Below are 7370 nucleotides of genomic sequence, written 5' to 3' on the forward strand. Positions count from 1 at the left end.
CACACCTGGTTTCAGTAGAGGGCTCAGTTTTGGTACTGGGGATCAAATTTTGCACTTGCCAGGCAGGTGCTTAGACCGCCAAGCTATCTCCCTGGCTCTTGCCTTCACTTTTGAAGTTTACATTCTGACATTCTTCAAGGTAAAACATAGACATATATTAAAAAGAAAAAAAATTGCAACCTGTTGTTTACTGTAAAGCATGATCAAGTAATGAGATGGAAATTCAAGTGGCTCGTGCATTCAAGTGCTTGCTACAATCTGACACAGTCACCTGGAGCGTTTGGTCTGAGATACTTCAGGGTGGTGCTTCTGTCAGATGCCTTTGGGAGCGCCCCTTTGCCTTGAGGAGCTGGCTTCTTTTCCTGAGTGTTCATTTTGGGTTTTGGAAACAACTATGAGAAATATGGTGGTGAATTTTCCTGAAGGGGTCAAGTTGAAGAAGGCCCATTTTGGCAAGAAAGGAAAGGTTGTGCCTATAGCTGGAACAACTCTAAAATTACCCCAACTTAATTCTTAGAGAAGCATCTTTAAAATTAATTGCTTAAGTTGGCATTTGTCTCCTTTATTTGTGACCTGATAAACTGGTGAGTTGGGAGTGTAGTGGCTTTTATTGTTGCTGCTATGTCTTTCGTGACCTACTTCCAGGTGTGTGTGGTGTCCCTCTGTGGCAGTCCCTGACCCTGAGCACGCGCCGCTCACCCTGCCTCCTGTGCCCTCCCTGTGGCTTGGATTCCCATAAGTCCTTCAACATTTCCAAAGTGTTGCCCAGAGTGTACTTTCTTACTTCTCCACCACCCTTGGGCAATTATAGAAACAATTTTTTTCTTTTGAATCTTTAGTGCCTGGCCACATAGTAGATCTCAACAGATGTGAAAATGGAAACAATATATATAAGTGTTAGGAACCAATACAATGTTCTAAACTTACTGTGTTGGGCTGGTGAGATAGCTCAGTGGATTAAATGCCTGCTTAGGCAAGTTCAGGGACTGGGGTTCGATCCCCAGCACCATATGCTGTGCTGGCTCAGCTCCTGGGTGCGCTGAGCCAGCCACTGAGTCTGGGCATGGTGGCCCACACCTGTAATCCCAATGCTGGGGAGGATGAAAATAGGAGGATCACTATGAGCCCAGGCTGTGTAGTGAAACCCTGTGCCAAATACATTAAAAAAAAAAAAAAGAAAGAAAGAAAATGAAAACAACTTATTGTCTTGAGGTAGCTGACACTGATTTGGACATTTCAAGTCATGGTATATTCCTCTGAACTTTTTAAAAGAAACATTCTAGCCCTCTTTACTTTTCTACTATTGCCTAGTCTTTTTTTTTTTTTTTTTTTTTGCAGAACCGGGGATTGAACTCAGGTCCTTGAGCTTGCCAGGCAAGTGCTTATTCCACTGAGCTATCTCCCCGGCCCCTTGCCTAGTCATTTGGTGGCTGTTTTTCTGCCTGTATGGCGTGTCTATGGACTATATATGTATTTTATTGCCTGCACTCAGGATCTGATCATTACTTTCATCCTCATTTTACTGCTGATAAACAAGCCCTGGCAAGTATATTTAAATTACTAGCGGCACATGATAAACTGAGTGATCATTATTTTGTGCGGAACTGGGGATTGAACTCAGGACCCTGCACTTGCCAGGCAGGCGCTTATTCTACTGAGCTATCTTCCCTGCCCAATGTGATGTTATTTTCTTGTGAGTCTCAACTGATTTGTGAACTCATCAAAAGCAAGACCTGGGCTTTGTTTAGCCTCTTACGCACTTACGTACAGTGGTGGGGTGAATGGATGGATAACTTGTGGAGCCCCTGGGACTGGGCGTGTGACTCCTGCAAGCTCAGGAACTTGCCTGTCTGTGTCGGGCTCGCCCTCTGTCCGGAGCTCGCTGACTGAGGCCCAGCTCCGCGGGGAGCCAGAGAGAGACCTGCCCAAGTCTTCCATCCCTGCTACTGAAGGGACCAAGGACCCTACGCTTGCCGCCACTTGCTCAAGGAGCCCAAGACACATGTTGGTAGCCAGCTCTGAGGAATAGTGGTGTTCCTTTTGTTCACTTGTGACCTGATAAACTGGCGACTGAGAGTGTAGCACTTTTTATTATCCCTGCTGTAAATTTTCATGGCCTACTTTCATTTCTGCAGGGTGGTGCCTCTGGCTGACAGACAAGTGAAGCAAGCATAGAGCTCAGGTTAGGGCGTAGTGCTTTTCTTCCAAGGGAGTCCAAGGAGAATCCAGTCAAAGGTGGGTTCCTTGGGAGCCCAAGATGACATCAGCGACAGCGCCTCAAGGAGGGTAGGGTGGATCTGCTGCCTGCTTCCTGCTCCATTATTTTGTCTTTCAAGGCTCCCAGTTTGGGGGAGGGTGGAAGGCGTTCATTATAGTTGGACTGTGGGAGACTCTGAGGGACCCTCGGCTGATCTGGGACAGCGCAGAATGTGAGCCTCATAGTAGACCTCATTGTTCGAGCTCTACAGCTGCCCATGAGGTCAGGGCTAAACAGCAGCTAGTAGTGATGCCATGATTTGGGCCCAGCACTCTCATTGCCTGTTCAGAATCCTCCCCCTTGCCGAGGGTCTCCAGGACAGCATGAACCTATGCTCTTCCTCAGAGATGGCAGAGACAGCTCAGCCCAACCCCTGAGAACTTGGCCTATTCTGTCCACACTTCTTGGATCTTCCCCACCCCTTTGAGAAGGCCAGGTCACCTGCCTATGCCACTTGGCCTGCTTACGTGATTCAAGTCGCACCAGGACTGGGAAGCCATGGAGCCACTTCCAGGAAGGGAATAATCCTGTGTGCTGTGATGAGGGGCTGGGAGGGATGGTGCGGATTTGGACCTCCTGTTCCTCGGGGAGGAAGAGGCAGGGATGCCTGTGGTGGAGGGTCCTGTCCTTCACCATGGCTGCTGTACCTTTGGGTATGGACAGCTTCTGCCGAGTGGAGACATTCCCAGCAACATCCCTCCTCTGAGATGCATCTGGCGAGTTTCCAGGCACCTTCAGCTCAGAGCCAGTGGTGGCTTTGGCGTCTCAGGTCTCATGCTGCAGGGCTGGCTCATCCTAGACGATGGTTGGGAGGCCTCAGGACAGCTGGCTTGGGCTGAACATTGTTCTTGCAGATCCGGGATGTGCCAGGAACAGTGCTATATAAATCCTGTTGAAAATCAGCCAGTTGAGCCAGGAAGGGCAGGGAGCCAGGGCCTTGGGTTCATTTGGGAAAATCACGGCCAACACCTCCCCTTCCTAAGAGGGGGGGGGGCTCAGAGCCTCCATGGGCAGGGCTGATGGGCACAATGGGCTGCGGAGGATGCTCACAGGTGGCATGCTTTACTACATGTTCTCCTCATATTATTTCATTTGATGTTTTGCAATTGCCCTTGTCACGTTCCCATTTGAAACTGCAGGAATGGGGACACAGGTGAGGTGACTTTGCCCAGCACTGTCTACAGTCAGGTTTGATCCCTGCCTGCCATATCTGGGGGATCTAGAACAAGCTAGGCCCCTGTCTAAGCCTTGATTTGCACCCATGCAATGGGAATTCTGCTACTGCTTGTAAGAGCTGGGCAGGTGGTGCAGTGCTTGCCCTTGGCAGGAGCTCCATGACTAGGACTTTTCTCTTTTTCCCAGGTTCTGGATTACACAGGCCAAAATGGTGGAGTTAGGCTTAGAGTTGAACTTCTATCACATTTTTGGTACTTAACAAATTTCCCTTCACCTTATGTGAGGTAAGATGAGTAATTTTGGGGAAGGGAGTTTTCATAAGAAACTAAAGTGAAGCTGAGCGTGGTGCCACGATGCCTGGAGTCCCAGCACTTGGGGAGGCTGAGGCAAGGGCAGCAAGCCCCACTTCACAACATAGAGAGCCTGTCTCACAAAGGGGTGGGGGTGGGAACTGGGAATGTGGCTTAGTGCAAAGGCCCTAGGTTCAATTCTCAGCATCATAAAAAAGTGGGAGACACGATAGCTCTGAATGTGTGAACAAAGGGCAGAATGCTGGGGAGAGGCTGTGTCAGGCTGGCTTTCCTGGGCTCGCTTCTCCCTGCTTCTACAGGTCCTCTGGGCTTCTGGGCCTGCCCATAAACTTCTCCTACCTGTTATGGAAATGAGTCCTAAATATGGACTCACTAATGGGCCATCTAAGCCAGCTTGAACTGGGAAGGGATGAGAAGTCCAAATCGGTCCTGTAGCAGGTTACCCTGGCCCTTTTGAAGGTCTGCAGACCACAGTCATTTCTCAGCATGTCTCAGGACCCGAACCCCTTCCCACTATGACACACAACCACATGTGGTTTCCATTTGACCACAGGGGTGAATCTGGGTGATTCCTACTTGGGATGTGAAGGCCATGCAAGTCAGGTGCAGTTCAAGCCTTGGTCATACCTGGTTTCCTCCTGTCAATCCTTCTTTACTTTTGTGATATCTGGTGGGACTGAACTTGACCTGCTCAAAGATGATGCAGTCGGTTACATTTAGCTCCTGTTAGGCCAAGCTGATTTCACCGATTCATCCATCCACCCACTCCACCACTGTACATAAGAACGTATGAGGCTAAACAAAGCCTGGCCCTCACCTTTGATGAGTTCACAAATCGGTTGAGACTCACAAGAGAATAACATCACTACTATACGCCGCTAGTAACTTAAATATACTCCTCCTGGGCCTCAGGAGGAGGGAGGGTGAGGCCACAGGAAAGTAACTTGTGGAGTCTCTGGGATTGGGTGGGTGACTCCTGCAGGCCCAGCAGGTCAAGGAGACAGCTGCTGCCATCAGAAGCCAGCCAGGCAGAGGGGAGGTGATGGGAGCCTGGGGCCCTGAGCAGCATCCCCTGTGCATGCCCCTCCCCCAACCAGGGTGTCAGCTCTGCTTACATCCTAGGGAGGGGCTGGGCCTAACCCAGCGCTAGCCATGATGGACAGTCACCTCTGTGTCCTGGCACCATGGTGCCCTAATACGTGCTTTTGTGTTTCTAGCAGGCAAAAGTGGCACACTTCTGTAATCTCAGGCTTCTGGGAGGCTGATGCAGCAGGACTGAAGTATGAGTCCAGCCCAGGAAAGTTTAGTGACTTAGTGAGACCCTGCCTCAAAAAATAAGAGGATCTGAGTAGATAGCTCAACGTAAAGCCCTCTACTTCCACCCCCAGTACCCAATCCAAACCAAGCCAAATCCCATAGATCTAGGGCAGGCCAAATAGCTCAGTGGATTAAAGTGCCTGCAAGCAGGCACAGGGGCTTGGGGTTCAATCCCTGGGCCTGCTGTGCTGGCCCCGCCCCCAGGGCACAATGAGACTGCAGTTGAGACAGCATGTGTGGTGTGCACCTGTAATCCCAGCTCTTGGGAGGCTGTAAACAGGTGGATCACTATGAGTAGGATCTAGTAGTGAGACCCTGAACACCCTCTAGAGCCTTGTCTAAAATACAAAACAACAGCAACAACAACAACAACAACAAAACAACAACAAAAAACCCCATAGATCTGCTGGTCACTGATTTAGCCACTGCCATTACCCCATCCCTCCCCTTGCAAGGTGGTGGCTTTTATTCACTACTGTTGTTTACCCCAGGATGCAAGTGAGCTGAGAGGCCTACACTTGTATTTAGGCACTTAACTGTTTTGTAGGGGGTGTTTTTGTGAGCTATCCGGGGGCCCTGTTCCTACAGCTTCAGCCTTGCGCCTGTATTGCCTGAGTCCGGGCTGTTCTGCAGCCATCCTGAACTTTTTGGTCTTGGTTCCTGGAACTCATTAGGCTCTCATTCGCCTTCACACTTTTGAGTGTTCTGTACTCTCTGCCCGGAACTCTCACCCATCTGTTCCCCTGGCTCACTCTTCCTCTTGCTTTGGCTCTTGGCTTCATGGCCCTTTCTCTCCTGGACACCCTGGGGCAAGGTGTCCTTGATCTGGAATCCATAGCACCCATTTCCGGCCTTGCCACCCCTGCTACAAGTCTGCTTTGTGGTGCTGCCTGTTACCCTCTGAGCTCTACAAGGTCAAGGCCAGGCCCTCCTGCTGGCATAACGCCTAGCACTGGCCATGCAGAAGGTGACCAGCAGGCAGGCAAAGGGCAGGCGAAGGGCAGTCAAAGTTGATGAGTATTGAATGAGAGGGTAAGAAGGACAAGCTTATGGCCATGGAAGTGACGGGGCGCAGGGCATACACATGCCTTAGCTCAGACCCTACACTCAGTCGTGTTGCAACTGTCTTAGTCCTTCCTGGCACCTGCAAGGCTGGGCACCTAACGGAAGCAGTGTGGCTGAATCCCTAAGTTATGTGTCCCTCCACCCCTTCAGCTCCTTTCTTGTCCTCCTGCCCCTTGTGCCTTGTGGTAGAGGGCCTGCCCGGGCCTTGCCCTTGGGCCTTTTCCCCCTACACCTTTTCTTTGATGTTTCCATTTTTCAGTCTTCTGTCCTGAACTGGAATTGGTGTCCTTCGGTCAACCCCTCAAGCGCCATATCAGTCTTCTTCCCCATGGCTTGTTAATACTTTGCAATTTGACCTCTGCTTCTGCTTCTTTGGCAGCTGCCTTTAGGAAGTCACGGCTGTGTTTCATCCTCACTCCTGCCTGCTCTGCACCCACAGGTCTGCTCACCCAGTCCTCTTTCCTAAGTCACTTTTTTGGCTTTTTCTGTATTCCTGCCTTTCTGTCGCTGACTCCTCCTCCCCTCCTGTCAAGGAATGCGAGTGTTCCTCAGGGCCCTGCCCTTCTGGTCTCCCAACCCCTCCCTCCCTTGGTGAGCCCCTATTTGTCCCCCACTGCCCTGCCTAGTGCCCTCCAGGCAGCTGGTTCAGTTGGCACCTGGCTCAGTCGGCACCTGGCCTGCCTGCTGTGTTTCCGGCTGTGCAGCAAGAGCTCCCTCTGTTGGTAGGGCTGGGAGTTGGACTGAGTAGGCTCCCCTCCTAGCTGGCACCTTCTCTGGGTTGTGCTTCACTTCTACTACCCTGAGCCCATGCAGCTGCCTGAACTTTGTGACGCTTTGGCAAGAGGCCTATGTGCTAGATTTCTAAACCCTTGAAACATCAAAAAACAACAAGTGAGATTATATCACATTAAAAAGCTCTGCACAGCAAAGGAAACAATCAACAGAGTAAAGAGGCAACCTACAGAATGGAGAAAATTTTTTTTGCCAACTTCCTTTCTGACAGAGGACTGATACCTAGAATGCATAAAAATAAAACAAAACAACTCCAAAATACAAAAACCTAGATGTCCTGATTTAAAGGACCCACTCAAAAAATGGGCAACAAAAAAAATGAATAGACACTTCTCGAAAGAAGTACAAATGGCCAATACAACCATGAAAAAAATGTCCAGTGTCACTGGCTGTTGGAGAAATGCAAATTAAAGTAATACTGAGATTTTGTCTTGCTTAAAGAAGGCCCCCAC

This window comes from Octodon degus, unplaced genomic scaffold (assembly GCF_000260255.1).
Source record: "Octodon degus isolate 3935 unplaced genomic scaffold, OctDeg1.0 scaffold00032, whole genome shotgun sequence".
NCBI classification, from domain to species: domain Eukaryota; kingdom Metazoa; phylum Chordata; class Mammalia; order Rodentia; family Octodontidae; genus Octodon; species Octodon degus.